This window comes from Amborella trichopoda, chromosome 7 (assembly GCF_054954075.1).
Source record: "Amborella trichopoda isolate Santa Cruz 75 chromosome 7, AtrichopodaSantaCruz75HAP2 v2.0, whole genome shotgun sequence".
Classification (NCBI taxonomy): domain Eukaryota; kingdom Viridiplantae; phylum Streptophyta; class Magnoliopsida; order Amborellales; family Amborellaceae; genus Amborella; species Amborella trichopoda.
Genome location: NC_142342.1, coordinates 27,217,233 through 27,237,738, shown reverse-complemented (window position 1 = coordinate 27,237,738; position 20,506 = coordinate 27,217,233). Strand labels below are relative to the sequence as shown.

General features: G+C 34.1%; 1 long non-coding RNA gene across 3 annotated transcripts; it reads left to right on the top strand.

Moving 5' to 3' along the window:
- The first annotated feature begins 12,270 nt into the window (after positions 1–12,270).
- On the top strand, positions 12,271–18,722 carry LOC110007132 (uncharacterized). Of its 3 annotated transcripts, none has more exons than XR_002280682.2 (4): positions 12,271–12,326; positions 13,656–13,858; positions 13,949–14,007; positions 14,099–14,560. It is a non-coding gene; the product is annotated as an uncharacterized LOC110007132 (long non-coding RNA). The 3 variants fall into 3 exon arrangements; XR_016059739.1 differs by lacking the exon at positions 12,271–12,326 and adding an exon at positions 14,566–15,051 and having other exon boundaries at positions 13,727–13,858; positions 14,099–14,250; XR_002280684.2 differs by lacking the exon at positions 12,271–12,326 and adding an exon at positions 18,504–18,722 and having other exon boundaries at positions 13,729–13,858; positions 14,099–14,250.
- The last annotated feature ends 1,784 nt before the right edge of the window (positions 18,723–20,506 follow it).

Below are 20,506 nucleotides of genomic sequence, written 5' to 3'. Positions count from 1 at the left end.
TATTATCTACATCGTCCATTTTCAAGATTTTCCTATGTTTATAGATTTGATTTTAATCATTTTTGAAATTTAAAATTTTATAATTAGATATAAAAATAGATTTTGAGATAATCCTAAGAACATTTTACATCAAAATTATATACCATGATAAAATTTTTAAGGCACCTTACCTCTACACCTACGGAGGTGTTTCTATGCCAACTGCACCGACAAATCAAAACATACATCAAAACACAACCAGCCTAAAATATAGTCGGGCCCGGGGTAAAACCCCCGACGGCATATGAGCTCAGTGGGTCAATATTAGATGAAGAGGTGGAGGAAGTTAAAAAGTGGATTGAAGAATATAAACAGAGTTGGCCAAGGACATGCATTACTCTCATGAGTGATGGTTGGTTGAATAAAGTTAGCAAAAAGGAGTTTTTAAACTTCTTGGCCTATTCCCCAAAAAGTACAGCTTTTTTGTCTAGCAAAGACGTATCAAGGACGAAGAAGGATGCAAACTTCTACGTACGACTATATGATCAGATAGTGGAAGAGGTGGGAGATAAGCATGTAGTCCAGTTTATTATGGACAATACGCGTGCATGTGTTTCTGCGAGCAGCAAGTTGATGGATAAGAGGAAGCATCTAGTATGGACCCCGTGTGCTGCACACAGCATCGATCTTATGTTAGAGGAGATCGGTGAGATCAAAATTGTGACGGAGACTCTAGAGGAAGCAAGGTTGGTGTCGAGATTTATATACAACTACTCTAAAATTTTATTTCTGTTTAGAGAACACTAAGAAAAAAGAGATAATCAGGCCTGCCATAACCCGCTTTACGACCGATTACTTAGCTGTAGACTCCATTCGAGAATCTGAAGGTGCATTAAAGAGATTGTTTACTTGTGAAGTCTGGTTAAATGACCGCCTCTCGAAGTCTAGTACCGGTATAAAAGTGGACAACATAGTCTCAAATAGGCAGTTCTGGTCTCGATGTTCCAGTGTTGTAGAGGCCACTGCCCCTTTGGTCACGGTGTTAAGAATGGTGGATGCTGACAAGAAAGCTACCATGGGTATCCTTTATGAAGGTATTGAGAGGGCGAAATCAGCTATTGGGGAGAAGTGTAATTTTGCTAGCAAAGTGATCGAGATTATAGAAAGGAGGTGGAACACCAAATTTGGACGTCCAATTCATTATGCCGGTAAATATATATTTATATCATTACAATGTTTCAGTTTAAATCATTTTTTTATGAAATTGTAAATGACATTTTTCTACCTATATATTTTTTAGGTTACTACTTCAACCCAAAATTTTTCTATTTGACACCTGAACAACCCCACAAGATTATGGAAGGGGTAAGATACATTATTGCAAGGTTGGAGAGAAGCCATCGAAACCAAGTAGCAGCAATACAAGAGGTATTATTTAATGTTTGGGTAAGAACTTCATTGAGTTATTATATTTGTGAGGAATAATGCACTAAAACGTAATATATTTGTTTTAGCTTGCTATGTATAGGGATGCTATAGGATCCTTCGGAACTAGACTTGCCAGAAATTCTCGAACTATGATGGATCCAGGTTATCCCCTCGCTAATATTTTGTTCATTCATATATTTAATCTTATGAATTGTTCTTGCCCTTACAATGCTTTTTGCATTTTAATCCAGCTGAATGGTGGGAGATATATGGTACTGATGCACCTCACCTAAAGAAGATAGCAATCAAGGTGCTCTCCCAAACATGTTCTGCTACTGGCTGTGAGCGCAACTGGAGTACGTTCCAATGGTTGCACACTACTCGGAGGAATCGACTCGCTTCTGAGAAGCTTCATAAACTAGTCTACATTCATTATAATTTAAACCTCAGAGAGCGACAAATAAGAAGGAAGCTTGAAGACTATGGGCCGATAGACTTAGACACAATATTTGTCACAGACACAGCAGACCAATGGGTAGTAGAAGAGGAGGAGCCAGTGTTGCACAAGAGAGCGTTCCTTGAGGCTATCGGTGCTGAAGATCTTGAAGAAAGTGATGAGCAGCATGAAAGAGGAAGCAGCCAGCCAACGTATCCACAATTTGTCGGAGATGTTGGTGATATTGTACCTAATGAAGGAGAGTGGGAAGGGGGTCTAAGAGAAAATGAGAGAGATGATGATTCTGAGGCCACCTTATCCCAGCCATATTATTCACATATCGAGTCCCAACAGCAACAGTGTAGGGATGAGCACGACAGTGCAAGTGAGCATGAAGGATGGACATGCTTCGGGGATTTTGAATTGGGAACACAACAACACACTAACACTCAGGGATTTGGGAATAGTTAGACGCCTGCTAATATCGATGATTCGTGTTTAGATCGAATCAATGAATTGTCAAACAAATTCAATCAATGGTACCAGCGTGACCAAGAAGAATAACAACGTCGTCTATCATTTTATTTTTAGATCGTATGTTACTAATTTTATGCTTTATTGTAGTCCATGTATGTTGATATACTTATTCCATGATAATTCTATGTTTATCCTTCTGTGTGATGTAAATTAAATGCTGAATGGCGGTTCATGCAGGGAAAGAACATATCAATATTCGCATATTCATTCAAAAACATGAAAATTCTTAATGGAGTACCCTCATTTCTTATTGAATTCCTAAAAAACAATATTTATAATGAATTTTAATAATTTTTTCAGATTTTTTTGAAGCTTTATTCTGACCGATTCACCAGATTCCCGATCCGGATCGTCGATTCATCGATCCGGATCGATTTTTTGGGTGCCCGATCCGGGTCACCGATCCGTTTTTTAAACCATTGGTTAGGCTATTTGCATAGGCTGGGTTTGAAATCAAGTCAAGAGGGATCACAACCGTTAAAATTTCCAAGGTGATCTCATCCATTCGGCTCACCCCAATGGCATAAGCGGGCCGGCCAAAACTATCATTTATATATATATATATATATATATATATATATATACTACTACAGTAAATGCCTATGACTCAAATTGAGTATGGATCGATCTGATGATCAAGGATATCTAATAATATTTGAATTTTAATTGTTTTTCTACAAATCTAAATCACTTAAAATTTTAGACGTCTGCTCTTAAAAAATAGTCGAATTTACAAAAAATGTCAATTTTTTTTTTACTTGAAATAAATTGATCAAAATACCCCTGAAATGTTTCGGGGGGTATTTTGGTTAATTTTATTTTGTGAATAGTTTTTTTTTATTTTTTTATTAAGTGCGTCTTGATGAGAAGAACATATATCTAAAATTTCAAATGATTTGAATTTGTAGAAATAAAATTAAAATTCAAACACTATGGAACATCTGTGAGTGTCAGATGGGCCACAAAATAGCTCAGGTTCAATTTGGGCCATTCGTGTATGGGTGTACAACAGTGACTCCCATATATATATATATATATATATATATATATATATATATATATATATATATATATATATATATATATATATATATATATATATATATATATATATATATATATAACATTTATTGATTTTCTAGTGGATGATTCGCATTTAGTTAGATAATCATTGGGATATATATATATATATATATATATATATGATCCTGTGAGCCAATGAACTTACAAGAAAAAATGAGCCCAACGGTCTAAATTGATTTTAACCATATAAAAAATCCTTTTGTTTCTCTTTCTTTTTTGAGAAATTTGTTGTATTTTTTATGCATTAGTTCGATTAATCTTGGTTGAAAGGTTTGAAGATACCATTTCTTGATATGTTGATTTTCCACAGAAAGATAATCTTTTTTCAGGTAATCAATATTAATTTTCTTCTTTTTTCTTTCTATTTTAGCGGCTAAATAGGCTGCTATATATTCATCATCATATATGTTATTAGTATTTATTTCTTCCTCTATTTCATCTTCTATTTGTAATGTAAGTATTTGGAATTCCTCTATATTTGGTTCAGGAATATATGTAGGAGGAACTACATGATCAGCTGTTCTTCTTACTCCTTGTAGTTGGAAGTCTGAAGATGGTGTTGGTTGGGAAGAAGAAGAAGAAAGAAGTATAATGACATCAGGAGTAGTATGACCGGATTTCCTACCAGGTATTAATGGTTTTTTATTTCTTTTCCTGTTAATATCTATATCATCTTTAACTCTAGATTGTTGAAATTTTATTTCAATATTTCCATCTGGATGTTCAATTATTTGGTTTGGAATATTATTTCTAGGTGCTTCTTGGGGTTGGTTTGCATGTTGTAATGCCCAAGACTGAGGTAGGATAATATCTGACCAATTAATTGTTTTAGGTACAATTGTGTGTGATTTTTCTATATTTGTTTGAAATATATATCCAATATAAAATCAATATTCCTTCATTTGATAAACTTCAAACTCTAGAAGAAAAAACATATATTAGCACGGATGGTACTACTACTGCTAGTACACACCCTCCTGGAAAAAGTATAATACTCAAAGGAGTAACTCCCTCAAGTAAAGGAGAACCACCACAGTCATTATATGATATAATTGCCACGCCATATAAAGTTTTACCCAAAGAATTAGGGAAAAAACAAGAACTTATTCCTCATATTGTGGAACAAAACAATTATACTAATTTATATATGCAGTCTTTAGGAAAACAGGCAGAACGAATAGAAAGACTCGTTTCAAAGGAAGTAACTCCTTCCCTGCCGAAAGCAGTCCTGTTTAAACCACCTCCAGAATTAAATAAAAATAAATTCCATATTAGTGAAAATAATAAAACTTTAATGGATCAGTTAATAGTCAAATTAGCTCAATTAGACATAAAAGGAATTCCTTCTCCCAAAATCAGTATTCCGACAGCAACTATACCTAGTCCATTACCAGAATCGTTAGATAAAGGAAAGTCCAAAATACCAGAGCATGAAACAATGATGCTCCAGGAAGAAATAGAACCACTTATAGAAGATACCATACAAAACCAAGAAAATGCCTTTATGGATACTACACCTATTGATATAAACAGAATAGCTTATGAAAAAAATTGGAAACCCATAACAGCTTTACCATATCATAAAAGACCTACACCTGTTGATGTCCAACTTGAAGAAGATGCTATACAACAGGTTGTATCATACTCAGGAAGATCAATAGTTAATTGGACAATAGATGGTTTATCTGAATTAAAAATATTAGATGTCATGAGACACATGACCATGTTTGCTTCTGCAAACAAAATGACAGGCAACCCAAATCAAGAGGTTGATAAAGCAATAGTTAATGGATTTACTGGCTGGTTACGAGGATGGTGGGATTTCTATGTTGATGAAGAAACCAAAAATAGAATCCTAACTAATACAAGACAATGGACCGCCAGGAATGAACAAAATCAAGAAATAATTTATACTGAAAGTGATGCAGTTAACACCTTAATATATATCATTACACTTCATTTTGTAGGAAGTACAACATTATTAGCAGCAAGATCAGAAGATCTGCTTTCTAATCTTCGTTGTCCTACATTATCTCATTACAAATGGTATAAGGATGTCTTTTTCTCAAGATTATTAATAAGAGAAGATTGTCAACTAGACCACTGGAAAGAAAAATTTATTGCTGGTCTACCTTATTTATTTGCAAAAAAAGTCAAAGATAGACTTCGAAAGAAACATAACGGAATTATAGTATATTCAGCTTATACACTTGGAGAACTCTCAGCAGAAATATGTGCTGAAGGGTTAGCTTTATGTACTGATCTTAAACTCAAAAGACAGTTAGATAAACAACAAATTACCAAGAGAAAAGAACTTGGTGATTTCTGTGAACAATTTGGATATTATCTAGATAGGAAAAATATGCCTGAAAAATTATATAAGAAAAAAAAAAAATATAAAAAGGGCAAATATAAATCCAAATCAAATAAAGTACATAAACAATATAAAAAGTCTAATAAAAAATTTATAAACAAATTCTCTCCAAATACAAGGAATAAAAAGAAGCTTCCAATATGTTATAAATGTGGAAAGGTTGGTCATTACAAACACCAATGCAAATTAAAAAAGAAAATAGAATCATTACATTTGGATGATTCAATTAAATCAAAATTATACAATATAATTAATTATGATTCCATATCTTCAGATTCCACTGAATCACATATAGAACATATTCAGGATGATGACCTTTTATGGACAGAATCATCTAATTCTTCAGACTCCTCAACAGACACAGAATCATCAAATCAAATGAAAGACACTAATTGTAGTTGTTCTATACCTACACATAATCTTCATATGCTTACTCAAGAAGATAATTTAATATTAGATATTATTGAAAAAATTACAGATCCAAAGGAAAAAAGATCTGTAATCACTAAATTTATTACATTAACTAAAACAAAAGCAAAAACACCTCCAATCAATAAAACACCTGATGAATACAATTTTGCTTCCATTATGAAAAGAGTAAGTGAACAACCTACTTCTCAACATAAAGAACCTTCTATTTCCGACTTAAAGCAAGAAATCAAAGAGGTTAAAAAAGAAGTATATCAATTAAAAAATAGGATCAAAACTCTAGAACTACAACAATTATCTCAACCAGAAACTGATACAGATGAAATAGAATTCGATCAGCTCATGACCTATGAGCCAGATCCACCAGAAGATATACCAAAAACTTTAGAAACCAAACCTCATCTGGTAACCATCCCCTCTGTTAATTTAATAGATAAAATTATGATTCAAAAATGGTTTGTTCAAGTCAAGATAATTATAGCAAAAGATTATAGCTTCCAAACCTCAGCCTTAATAGATTCAGGGGCTGATCTTAATTGCATCAATGAAGGTCTAGTACCTTCCAAATATTTTGACAAAACAACTCAAATATTAAATACAGCAGATGGCAGTAGACTCTTTATCAATTATAAATTATCTAATGCTTATGTCTGTAACAATCACCAATGTATTAATACACCATTTATTATGGTCAAAGGACTAAGCCAAGCATTTATCCTTGGAGTCCCATTTCTTACACTTCTATATCCTTTAACAATAGACCAAACATGAATATCTTCGAATTATCAAAATGTACCAATACATTTTGAATTTATTCATAAACCAAAATTAAAGGAAATTAATAATGTTAAAAGTCAGTTACAAAATAAAGAAAAATTTCTTTGTACTTTAAAACAAGAAATTAAATATAAGTATATAGAAGAACAAATACAAGATCCTTTGATTCAACAAAAGATTCAATCAATTCAACAACAAATAGAAACCTCTATATATAGTGAGCATCCCAATGCTTTTTGGGAAAGGAAAAAGCATAGTATTAGTCTACCATATGAACAAGGATTTGATGAAAAACAAATACCTACAAAAGCTAGACCAATACAAATGAATACTACCTTATTAGACATGTGTAGAAAAGAAATTGATGAACTCCAACTAAAAAAGTTAATACGACCAAGCTCATCACCTTGGAGTTGTGCAGCTTTTTATGTCAATAAAAATGTTGAAAAAGAACGAGGAGTTCCTCGATTAGTGATAAACTATAAACCTCTTAATAAAGTTTTAAGATGGATTAGATATCTTATCCCCAATAAAAAAAATTTACTAGATAGAGTAGCCAATGCTTGTATCTTTTCCAAATTCGATATGAAATCTGGATATTGGCAAATATAAATTCAAGAACAAGATAAATATAAAACAGCATTTAATGTGCCATTTGGACAATATGAATGGAATGTAATGCCCTTTGGTTTAAAAAATGCTCCATCAGAATTTCAGAAAATAATGAATGATGTCTTTAATGCTTACTACCAATTCATGATAGTTTATATTGATGATGTCCTAATCTTTTCTGAATCTATAGACTAACATATTAAACATATTAATACTTTTATACATGCAGTCCAGAATGCTGGATTAGTTGTATCGACAAAAAAGATAACTTTGTTTAAAACCAATATTAGGTTCTTAGGACATATGATTCATCATGGTACAATTATTCCCATAGATAGATCTATCCAATTTGCTGATAGATTCCCTGATCAGATACTAGACAAGAAAGAACTTCAAAGGTTCTTAGGATGTTTAAATTATGTAAGTAATTTTTATCTTCATCTTGCCATAGATGCTAAACCTTTACATGATAGATTGAAAAAACATCCTTTACCTTTGATAAATATTCATACTAAAGCAGTTCAACTAATTAAGCAAAAGGTCAAAACACTTGTTTGCCTTTCTCTTCCTCATCCTACTGCTTTCAAAATAATAGAGTGTGATGCCTCAGAAATAGGCTTGGGTAGTATTCTCAAGGAACGCATTGATAATCAGGAACAACTACTCAGGTATACATCGAAAGCCTGGAACCCAACTCAGCAAAACTATTCCATTGTCAAAAAGGAATTATTAGCCATTGTTCATTGTGTTACAAAATTTCAAAGTGATATTCTATATCAACAATTTCTCAGACGAACTGATTGCAAAGCCGCCAAAGATATTATGCAAAAAGATGTTCAAAATCTTGTTTCTAAACAAATATTTGCTCGCTGGTAGGCCATCCTGTCCGCCTTTGATTTTACTATTGAACACCTTCCCGGGTCTTCCAATTCTCTTCCTGATTTTCTTACCCGTGAATTTTTGCAGGGGGGCAACACTGACGCCAATGACAAAGAATCACCACTTTCACTGCACTACAGCTCTTTGAAGCTAATAGAAATAATACTACTCTATCATCTTCACCTAAATCCATGGGTTCTCGTAGCAATTCTCGCAACGACAAACGCCCACTGAATATAATACCCTTCGAAGTTGAATTCTCGCCTTTGGCAACTCTTTCACCTTCTAATTCTCCTATTCACCAAATTACTTACCCTGATGCTAATACTTCTACTCCTTCTTATTCGCAAGCACAATCCAAATCCACTCAAAGGCCTAATTTGCCTAGGTCTTTATACATTGAACGAGCTTACCTTATGGACATCACCATTGATGACCATCACATAAATACAGACCCCATCAAGCTTGCTCCATTATATTTGATAAATCATTTAAATCCAACCAATGGAGTCAAAACCAGAGAATATTATGAAGCAATTCTCATGGAAACATGATCTATCTCTGTTGTCCATTATTACCAACAGAATACTCGAGTCATTGCTTACTCCAAAGTCCAAATTAAGAAACTACTCTCTTATGATGAGTGGGGATGTAATCCTGCTCAAGGAAAGAAATTACACAACCTCGATTTTTCATACAAATATTACAAATATGCCGAATACATAGATGCTTGGCATAAAATATTTTATTACCAAAATCCAAACAATACTCATAGCTGGTATATCCAGTTTCGATTACCTGTTTTTGAACGATTCCCCAACTGGTTTAAAAATTGGTTTTTAGTTTGGGGATCAACCACTTCAATTTTACCTCCTGCTTTCCAAAAAGTGCAGGAACAATTTGCACAATTCAATAATAGCAATAATGATATAGACAATCACCTTTACTTTGTGGCCTTATATCAACTCCCATGGATTATGAAATGGGAATATACTATCTCTGTTAATAATACAGCCGACCATACCTACATTCCCAGACTGGGCAAAACCATCTCAGTCAAGTGGTGGGATATTTTTAATATGGATCCCACGACCATAGTCCCCAAAAGAATACCTCCACAAAAACCTATATATCACCCAAGTCAAAGAACCATAATATTGCCAATGCTTCATTTGATTTTCCCACATACCTACGAAATATGCTTCAATCCAACCCAAATGCTTCCAAAGAAATGTTAGAACAACAAATGAAGGAAATTTTCGCAGAAGCAGGACGAAAACCGGTTTAATCAGACGAAACCGTACAATCCTCACCATTACACACCAATCAATATTTGCAACTCGACGAAGCCGATCCAGAAGAAGAAACAGACCCAGAAGAAGAAGACCCAGATGAGTTCAGCCAAAGACCCTAAAAGATGCTCCATAGTACCTCACTGACATACACAGATTATACCAAAATACTTTTACTATGCCACCGACATATAAGACAAAAGCCACCGGCAGAAGCCACCGACATACTGTCCAAAGATGCCTTTTCACCATCACCACCATCAGAAGATGACAAAAAGCCACTGTTCACAGATGCCTTTTACTGTGGCCACTGTCATAAGAAACAAAAAAGTCACTGTACATGATGCTTTTTTACGCATCATCTTTTATCTTTTTTGTCTTTTTCCTCTTTTGCTTTTACTTTATGTCTTCTCCGCTTCTACTTTATGTCCTCTTCCTCCTTTCGGTCTCATCACATCCTCTCACTCCTTTGCTTCATCACGAAGCAAACTCTTCTATATAAGAGGGGGCTCCCTCTCATTCCTCCCTCAGGTCGCAAACCAGTTGGAAGGTCGTAAGTCATTCTGCAGGCCGCAAGCCTCTCCGAGCTTTCCCTCTTAGCTCTGCTCCGCTCAACTACTCTCCCTCTTCTCTCTTTTCTTCTCTGATTTCCTTTTCTTCTCTCTCTCGAAGATACTTCATCAAGCTATCTTGACCTCATAGCTTCATAACTCATTTTACCTACCAGGTTCTATCTCTCCTCCTTATTTTTATAACAGTATGTGTGATTGCAATCTGCATTCTCTTCCTTCCTATTGCCCGCAACATTAGAAACTATTTTCCAGTTATTGCATATGTAAACAGTAAGTGTGTTATTTAGTTCCATTTGTAATCATCTTGTAATAGTTTGAATACAGTTTGAATGAATACAGATTGAATACAGTTTATAATAGTTTGTTTCAATCTGAATATAGTTTGTTGCTTATACAATTTCCATAAGAATGAAATATTGCTATCATGCAATTTAAAATATTATTTAGTTTTAAAATAGGAGATTTCAATCACACACAGTGGTTAGTCATTGATATATCAATTCTACCCTTTATCTGCATAATTTTATTCTGTTTAAATTTTTACAAAATTTTATAAGAAATAGTCAAATATAACAGTTTAATATTCACATATTTACTCTAAACAAATACATAAGATTTTACTGTAGATCTTGGCGCGTTTTGGTATAAGAGCCAAACAGTAAAATAGGAAACTGTTAAGAGTAAAAAGTTACAATATTACTGTAGAAACCTACTTAAATTTACATCTAAGAAAGTTGGTCCGAGAGTTAAGGCAAGAGACGAAAGGATAAGTCTATGCAAAGTACCAGCCAAGGCCAGGAAGAGCCGCTTAGGGGAACACGCTGGACCCTTGATCGTCCAGATTGTCATTATCCGCAACTTACAGATGGCAAATTTAATTAGGAATCTTAAAGGTAATATTGCAACTCAACCTCAGACATTAAGAGTTAAAAATAAGGAACATATTATTATAAATGATATTGAAGATCATCTTCAGAATTGGAATATTCCTAAGGTACCAATAAAAGATATTTATCAAAAAGGATCATTTAAATTCAAATTAGGTTATGCTATAAAAACAGTAGAAGAAAGTTTATCTGTAACTCAGAATCAAGAAGACTTTCAACTACTCTCAAGAAAAATTATTGAAAAACATAAAGAAAATAATTATAAATATTTACACATTGGGTTAATACAAATAGCCATGAAACCTTTAACCCGCCTAGGGTTAAACACTTCTGTGCTTGTATGCTTAAGAGATACAAGACACAATAACTTTGCAGATTCACTCCTAGGTATGGTCGAATCCAGCCTATGTAGTGGACCAATATACTTTAATTGCTTTCCAAATTTTTCTGTTTCTTTAATAGATCCAAACATATTAGATATATTGTCTATCAATTTAAAAACTCATGGATTCAATATGATGCATGGTTCTCAGAATTTAGCAATAGTATACAGAATTTATTACAAAGTAATGAATACTCTCTGTCCTAATATTATGCAAATCGATAAAAAAGATCAGACTATATTATTTTAAACAAATACATAAGATTTTACTGTAGATCTTGGCGCCAATGAACTTACAAGAAAAAATGAGCCCAACGGTCTAAATTGAATATATATATATATATATATATATATGGAAAAGTTTATATAAAGTTGCAACATTAAAATGTAGAATTACAAATGCGTCTAAAAAATCCATAGGAGAATGTTGTTTCAATATTGAAAAACCCTCTAATTGATCATCTTGACATCGAGATGGATGATTATGAAAAAAAAAAGATTTTGAGTTCTTAAAATAGTGCATCTTGAAACACATTATCTAGACCGTCTATTTTCAAGATTTTCGTACGTTTATAGATCAACTTGATTTTAACCCCACAAAAACTCAATTTCCCGCAAATCCTCAGCTCTGCCTTCGCACCTTTGAAGCCCAAGCTCAGGTACGCGTCTCTCGCATCTCTCTATTTTGTATCTTCCTCTCTCTCTCTCTCTCTCTCTAAATTTCTATCACCTCTCTCCCTTCCGCAACTCTCCCTCCAGATTTGCTTTGCTATTACCATTCTCTCTCCATGCTCTCCCTCTAGATTTGCTGCACTCCCTATCTCATGGCAAAATAACTCCAACCATCAAAAGAATTTTGGTATGAATTTAGATTTTCGTTTTCTCTGTACTTTGTTTATTTTCTTTGAATAAGAATATTTGGGTTTTTTTGGCTCTTGAACATTCTCTTCTTTTGAGTTTATAACTTCAACCACCAAAAGAACTGGGGTATGAATTTAGATTTTTGTTTTCTCTATACTTTGTTTATTTTCTTTGAATAAGAATATTTGGGTTTTTTTGGCTCTTGAACACTCTCTTCGTTTGGGTTTATAGCCTATTGCAAAATGCAGGGCATCCAATGACTCTGAGCTTTTGTAAGTGCTTTTTAACATGTCCTAGATTTATAAAATATTCTTCTTATGCAGGTATGCCCTATTAGGTTTCTTTCTTATGTTAAATCTATTTTCAAAATTAGTTTTTGGAGTCCACAATTTCTAATTTTTATGTACTCATTAACAGATGAGAATTAAATCAGTAAATAAAAGAAAAAACTTAAATTCAAGTATGTGAAAAAGAACGATTTGGGTTTATCTTTAGAAAGAACGGTTTAAATGTGGTTGTTTCTTTTGGAAGAAAATAAAATATGTATCTTTTGTTTTAGAGCTATAAAACACTAAACTGTGATACAAGTGAGTTGTAAAAATTAGGTTTTTCTTGTGTATCCCCATACGCAAAGGGCACTTGCTAACATTGTAGAGAGTAAAACACCAAATATTTCTGTCTTGATACAACTTACTATGGCGTGGGCATTGTAGCCCCTATGGATTATCCATGTGTATGATATATTTTGTGTTGAATTATCCATGTATAATAAATTTTGGTCCATTATCCATATGTATGATAAATATTTTTGTTGTTACTATTGCAAAGCACATGTTCAACTTTAAATGCTTTTTCTTGGATTATATGTCATGGATAAAAAAGAATGGAAGATTCTTTACAGGAAGCCACACTTTCTTCATTACCCCAAGCAGAGATGTTAGAAATTAGCAATGATCTAATACCATTCACTGGGCAAATTTTTACAACTGATTGAGGCATATGAATTTTATAAAAAATTTGCAAAAAATCTGGGTTTTTCCATTCGAAGACAGCAATCAATTAGAAAAAAAGGCGATATTGTTAGAAGGTTTTATGCATGACATCGTGCTGGCTACATGACACATAAGGGACCAAGTGAAAAGAAAGGAGTAAGGAATTTCAAGCTAACGAGATGTGGTTATGGCGCCCGCATGACAATTAGGAAAGTAATTGTTTCAACTTTCTCATATTGGAGCATGGCGACAATTGTGAATGAACACAATCACGACTTATTGCAACCACAAGAAGTGACCTAAAGCCACAAACCCCACTCAAGGAAGTCACACATCAAGTATGTGAATACTTAAATTTTTGTGATAGCATTGTGATTATCTATAATTATATATTATTTTGTACTTATTTGCTTTCTTGATTTTTGTAGATTAAAGATGTTGTAAACACCAGAGATCAAGTAATTTTTTGGCATACAATGAATCAAAAGTATCACAACATCACTCTGCTAACTAATACAGCAGTTGAAGAACATAAATCTCGTTTTCTGACTCCTTATCCCTTTTCATTGCTGCAACAGGGACTTGTGGCATCATCCCAATATGCAATAAATCAGATCGATGAAGCAACTTATGAGGTTACTCACTATTCAAAGAAGTAACATGGGCATAAGGTTACTTTAATGCCCGAGGATATGATTTTTTTGCAGCTGCCAAAAATTCGAGTTTACAGGTATTATCTGCAAACATGCCATTCGAGTTCTCCATAAAGTGTGTAACGTTTTCCAACTTCCAGAGCAATACTTGCCAATACGTTGGAGGCGTATCATATCAGTGGTTCGAAGTGTTGCTTCGAGCACTTCAAGAGGGTATCTTGAATGGGTTCAGACATTGCAATCGATGGCTTCAATAATTTAAATTGTGCATCGCTCTGAATGGGTTCAGACATTGCAATGGATGGCTTCAATAATTTCATCAAATTGTGCAAGAATCAATGAATGCTACAATTTTGTTTATGATAATTTTTCTAAGTTAATGTCTCATGCAGTGAGACTCGTCCGGTTCGATATGGGGGGCGAGTAAAAACGGACTTGCCCCGTTCGATATGGGGGCAAGTAAAAACGGACTTGCCCGGTTTGATATGGGAATCGGTCATCCCGTGTCGATTTCTCTAAAAAGAAAAGAGTAGACTCGGCTGGTTCTAGAGGATAATCACTGGCTTTGAATAGTCCATCGTTCGAATGACATCACGTATTGGAGTATGACATCACTAGTCGACTATAAATCGACGAAAGCCACGTGTACCACATACTACATCGCGCTGTCCACTTTTCTAAACACGCTAACGAGTGACGTATTGAGGAGATATTTATTCCCCTCAAACTTCTGTTACTTCGCGTTGCCCACTTTTCTAAACATGCTAATGAGTGAGTTATTTATTCCCCCCAAACTTCTTCTACTTTTTTGATGTGGGATTCGAACACGGTAATAAAACATTGAGACGGTTATTCAATATATACCATTATTATGGAAAGCAAGACACTCGGTGGCGTGGTGGCAATTGGTTATCACTTACGATTTCGTCTTGGATGTCCCAAGTTTGAACCTGGGCGCTTATTTTTGTTTTCAAAAAAACATAAAAAGAAGAAAAACAGATAAAAAGAAGAAAATAATGTTGTCAAAAAAAATAGAAGGAAAAACATAAAAATTGAAAGGTAATACTTTGTTTTCAAAAAAAATAAAAAGAAGAAAATAATATTATCAAAAAAATAAAAACAAAATAACAAAAAAATAAAAAGTAATACAACAAGCATTTCTTATAACAAAAAAAAAAAAGGTAATATAACAAGTATTTTTTGTCCAAATAATAAAATAAAAGGTATAAAAAACTAAAAGGTACCTTGGTAGCATCATTTTCTTATTTTTCTTGCCAAAAAAAAAAAAAAAAAGGTAATACAACAAGCAATATATATATATATATATATATATATATATATATATATATATATATATATATATATATATATATATATATATATATATATATATATATATATATATATATATATATATAAATACAACATCCTCTTATTTTTCTTGTAAAAAAAAATAAAAGGTACTACAAGTATTTTATTTTTCTTGTCAAAAAAATAAAAAGTCATATAACAATTATTTCTTATAAAAAAAAACAGAAGGTATTTCTTACTACAACAAGTATTTATTAATATAACCTAGAAATAAATGGTCTAATTATATTTTTAATTTTTATAACATGGTGATCTTTAATATAAATTTAAGAAAAATAATTTAAAGATAGGGTTCATACAATGAGGCCATTTGAAATCTCTCTCTCTCTGCTAACAATTTCTTTTAGTAAATTTATTCTAAAAAACCTAAAAATTAAAATTTTTGAAAAATTAAAGTATTATTTCGAAAATTGGTACTCATTCTAATAATTTCTACATTGATAACCAAAATTTTCATTTTATTTATTAATTTATTTGCATTATAAATCATGTAATATACTATTTTTCTTAAAGTTGTTAATAATACATTTTAAATTAGATGATATTATAAGATATTTTGAATTTGTTACTATTTGTATATTAAAATAATTATAAAATGTAAACCAACAATTTCAATTTCAGTATATAATATTACAGTTAGTTAGATTGTAATAATTTTGGATTATAGTTAGTTAAGTTGTAAGATTTTGGGTTTTTTTTTAGTGGATTAGGGTTTCCGCCAATTCGAGACTTTAGTGGCCATTTTTTCATGAATTTAATTCATTCTTTATTGTAGTCCGTGTATGATTATATACTTTATCGATGATAATTATACGATTTTTCTTTTGTGTGATGTAAATTTAATGGTTAACATAAGTTCATATAGGAAAAGAACATATATATAATTTTTCTTTTTTGTGATGTAAATTTAATAGTTAACACAAGTTCATATAGGAAAAGAACATCTCAATATTCGTAAATTGATGAAAAAAATGAAAGTTAATAATGTAGTACCCCCATTTCTTATTGGATTTCTAAAAAACAACATTTATACTGAATTTTAATAAATTTTTTGGATTTTTTTTAAGGTTTAATCCTACTGCTTCGGTCGATTCTCGATCCCAATTTTTTGGGTGCCCGATCTGGGGCACCGATCCGTTTTTTAAACCACTGGTCTCATATTAACGAGGTTGAGCTTTAAATGACCAGTCCGGGTGAAACACATAATTCGTTATTTACAAGTGAGGAATATAGCTCCGATCCTAGTTCTCAAACCATGGGTGTAAAGAATCCTATATCTTCGGTTACAAAAGGACGACCTAGAGTAAAGAGGTTCAACTCTGCAAATGAAAACACTAAGAAGCCTAGGTAGTGTAAAGCATCCTCATGTGGTCAAAGTGGTCATGATTTTTGAAATTGTCCTTTGAGAAAACTTGAGGTTGGAAAAGAAGGTTCATTTAGAAAACATCCAAGTAGCCAAAAAAATTACAGAAAAGAAAAAAAAAGAAGGAAATCTTGAAACGCTCTTTTACCATGTTGGATCTTCAACTATGACTTATGTGGTATCTTTTAGAGGGGCCATTTGTCTTTGTAGTTGTATCCCATGAGGGCATGTTTTGCGAACCATATAGTGTGTTTTGTTGAAGAAGACATCTATTTGTATTTTTTGGATCATAAAAATATTTTAATGAAAAGTTTATTTTGATGCTCCTTTGTCAACTCTCTCTCTCTCTCCAACTGAAATGAAAAATGAATATACTATGAGATTTTAAGCTACCCGAATGATTCCTTAGAAGAATTGTAAATCTTGTTTGGGAAGCCTGTTATTCCTTTCCAAAGGTTCAACAAACATCTTTGTTTGTTTTCATGTGGCTCTGGACTCTATGTGCTTGATCTTCATCTTGATCAATACCATGAGAGCAAGGAGAGGAAAGAGTTTTGAGGTACAATCAACATATGTTAGTGTTTTGAGATGGTATGTCTTCATTATAGATATAATTAAGGAACTAAAAGTTATTGTCTTCTTGTACTTAGAAGCCTTTATGGCCATCCATTGTCATGAAAAAATGGTTGAACATTAAGCCTAAGGTGCATGCGTTTAGTAAAGATGAAGTTGATACTAAGAGTGAGGACTAGGGTGAGTAAACTGATGTATAATGGCTAGAAGAGACATTAATTGGACTTTATTTCTATTAATTTCTACCATTTTATAATTCTAACTGTATGCATATTGTGTAAAGTTGCAAGAAATGTTGAAAGCGAATCCACTAGAAGAGAACATATGAATGAATTTAGTGTTGTATACAGTTGCCTGTATGGGCATGGCACCGACTGTGTGAATGATGGTACCGGTAGCTGCAATCTTTCCCTAACTCCCATGATAGGAAGGGAGTTAAGATGTAGATGTTTGGGTAGTCGCTCCCCCATTCATAGAGATTGACACCCAGAAGGTGTAACACTCATAGCCAAGGTGGCGTAAGGGGTACTGTCTTGTAAGACCATTGCCCATCAAAAGCCCCAAAGTGCGTTGGGGACTGTGTGTGTGCGTGTGAAGGAATTACTGAATGAGTCACCCATTATCATTGTCTTCCCTTCTAAGTGATGGTAGAAGTTCTAAGCAATGGGATTTGCTTGGCCTGATGGATAAGGCTTCTACTTCGGGAGTAGGTGAATTAAGAAGTGAGTCAGTTGGTAATTGTTGATGCTTACCTTCATATGTTGATTTGCTAAGATTTGTATGGTTAAATGATTTGATTGACCTCTGCTTCATATCATATATGATTGATCTGAATTGTTATTGCTTCACGATGAATCATGCACGACATAAGGATAGATATGATTATGACATACGACTCATGTTTTATAAGAATGACATAGCACCTTGAGCATTGTTGTGAGATGATATTTATAGGCAAGAAAGCATGACACCGTGATCTACCTACTAAGCTTTACCACTCACCCCTTTAAATTTCATGTGTAGAGTGATAGCTCGTGGGTTGAGGACAGGCGATTTGATGATCACGACTAGCAATTGGAGCACCGTACTTCTTGAGGAAGCTTCGTTTTGATTGTATGTTTTAGATGGCAGTTGGGCCATATAGTTGTTTTTGATATTAAAGCTATGTAATTGTTGCTGGGCCTTTGGTGCCTTGGAATCTCTTTTAATATTTTGGATATATCTTATGGAAATTTTGGGACTTGGATTGTCTAGTATTTTTTGGGTTGTGTGCTTGTTAGTTTGGTTTTTATTTCATGGTTGGATTTGATTTCCATCTTTTCAAAGCGTTGAGCGCACTCCCGTCTGAGTGGTATTCGCTGTACGTGGTCACGGACCCTCACCCTATCACCCTTCGGCATGTGCGGTAGGAGGTAAGGGGCGGGGTTGTGACATAGCCTCTCCATGATCTCCAGAGCATGGGTAGAAATAAACATGATCTCCCTTGTAGAAGCTTGATATCTCTCACCATACATCGCCAGGGGCATCATAACATCCTCCACTCAGGTCATAGCTGGGGACATCCCTCTGCCCCCACTTTGCTGTCCAAGAAACTATATCTTACAAATACACCTCCTCGAAGCCTATGCTGACCACATGAGGCACCCATATGGGAGTATAAAAATAGGGACCAATAAGAGGTCCAAACTGCCACCATACATGCTTGGGGTGGTAAGCCTTTACCACATCCATGCAAATCAAGTGCGAGCGTGTGAGGAAAATAGGTGATGACTCCTCATAGATATAGCACTATCCTCTATAGGAACAATCTAGGTAATAAAAAAAGAATAGAAACCCATAGTCAAAGTGATCCAAAAATTCTCAAACGAGGAAGAAGGAAAGAAAATCAAAAGGAATTTGACTAACCTCCGCTCAGATAGCGTGTCAAATAATAGGGAGAAGAAAGGGTGGGGGTGGTTAGAATTGGTCTCCCATAGATCCAAAGACCTCCTGTGAATGTGGGGGAACCACTCGATGAACTCACCAGAATAAGGCGAGGGACAACGACATGCTTCCAAGCCTAAATCTAATTCCAAATAAGAAATAAAGAAAGATGAGAACCCCAATCTAAAAAGATTAAAGGAAAATGCTAAGGAAGGAACTGAATAGAAATAGAGCTTTCACGTACCTGAATAACGATCGAGCATCGTCCTACGTAAGTAATCTCCTCCACATAAATCTTGCATATAAACCTGAAGAGACATACAAGAGGAGAGGAGCCCATGTGTCTCTCTCCAAATACTCCAAGTCCCTCATAGGTCAGGCGATGTTATATTTGGTGCATTTCTTGTCCTGTTAGCGAAGAGAAAGTCACCAAATAAGAACATCAAGAAGGTTCTCAGCCCCCAGCTCTTACCAACAGAGATGAGACTATGCACCACCTCCATATCTACTAGGGTAGTGGAAAGAGCAGGCTCAACTACCAAAAGTTCATGCTCATGCTGTCTCCTAGTCCAAATAGCGACCTGTCTCCTAGCCCTTGCAGCTCGAGCCTCCTCATCCTCATTCTCCTCTTCGTCATCATCATCACCCAATACGGGAAGGCGGTAGCCTCTGTGGTCTACCTACTTGGCTCTCTCTAAGAGACTCTGCTCTTATTGCTGCACCTCCCATGAAAACATCCTCAAGCCAGCTAAGATGAAGCTTATCCCTCCTTTTCAATGTATTCTCAATAGGGGGCATAACTCCTAAGAGGTCTCTAATGGCTTCGTGGTGACTGACTCCCTCTACTGAAGGAATACTCAGAAAGGCCTCTCCATCGCTTCTTACTACCAAGATCCTCATCAAGTCCTCTATGGTGGGAACCATCTCCCCAGTCGAGAGAAGAATAGAGTTTGTCTCTGATCTCTATCGAAGACAAAACTTGGTTAATAAATAATGGTCAATCATAAATGACCTGATTCAATAAGTCTTCCATAAACATATCCTGGCTAGGACTTGAACCTGGATTGGAGACAAAAGCTCAGCTTATCTCCTGATGGTATAAA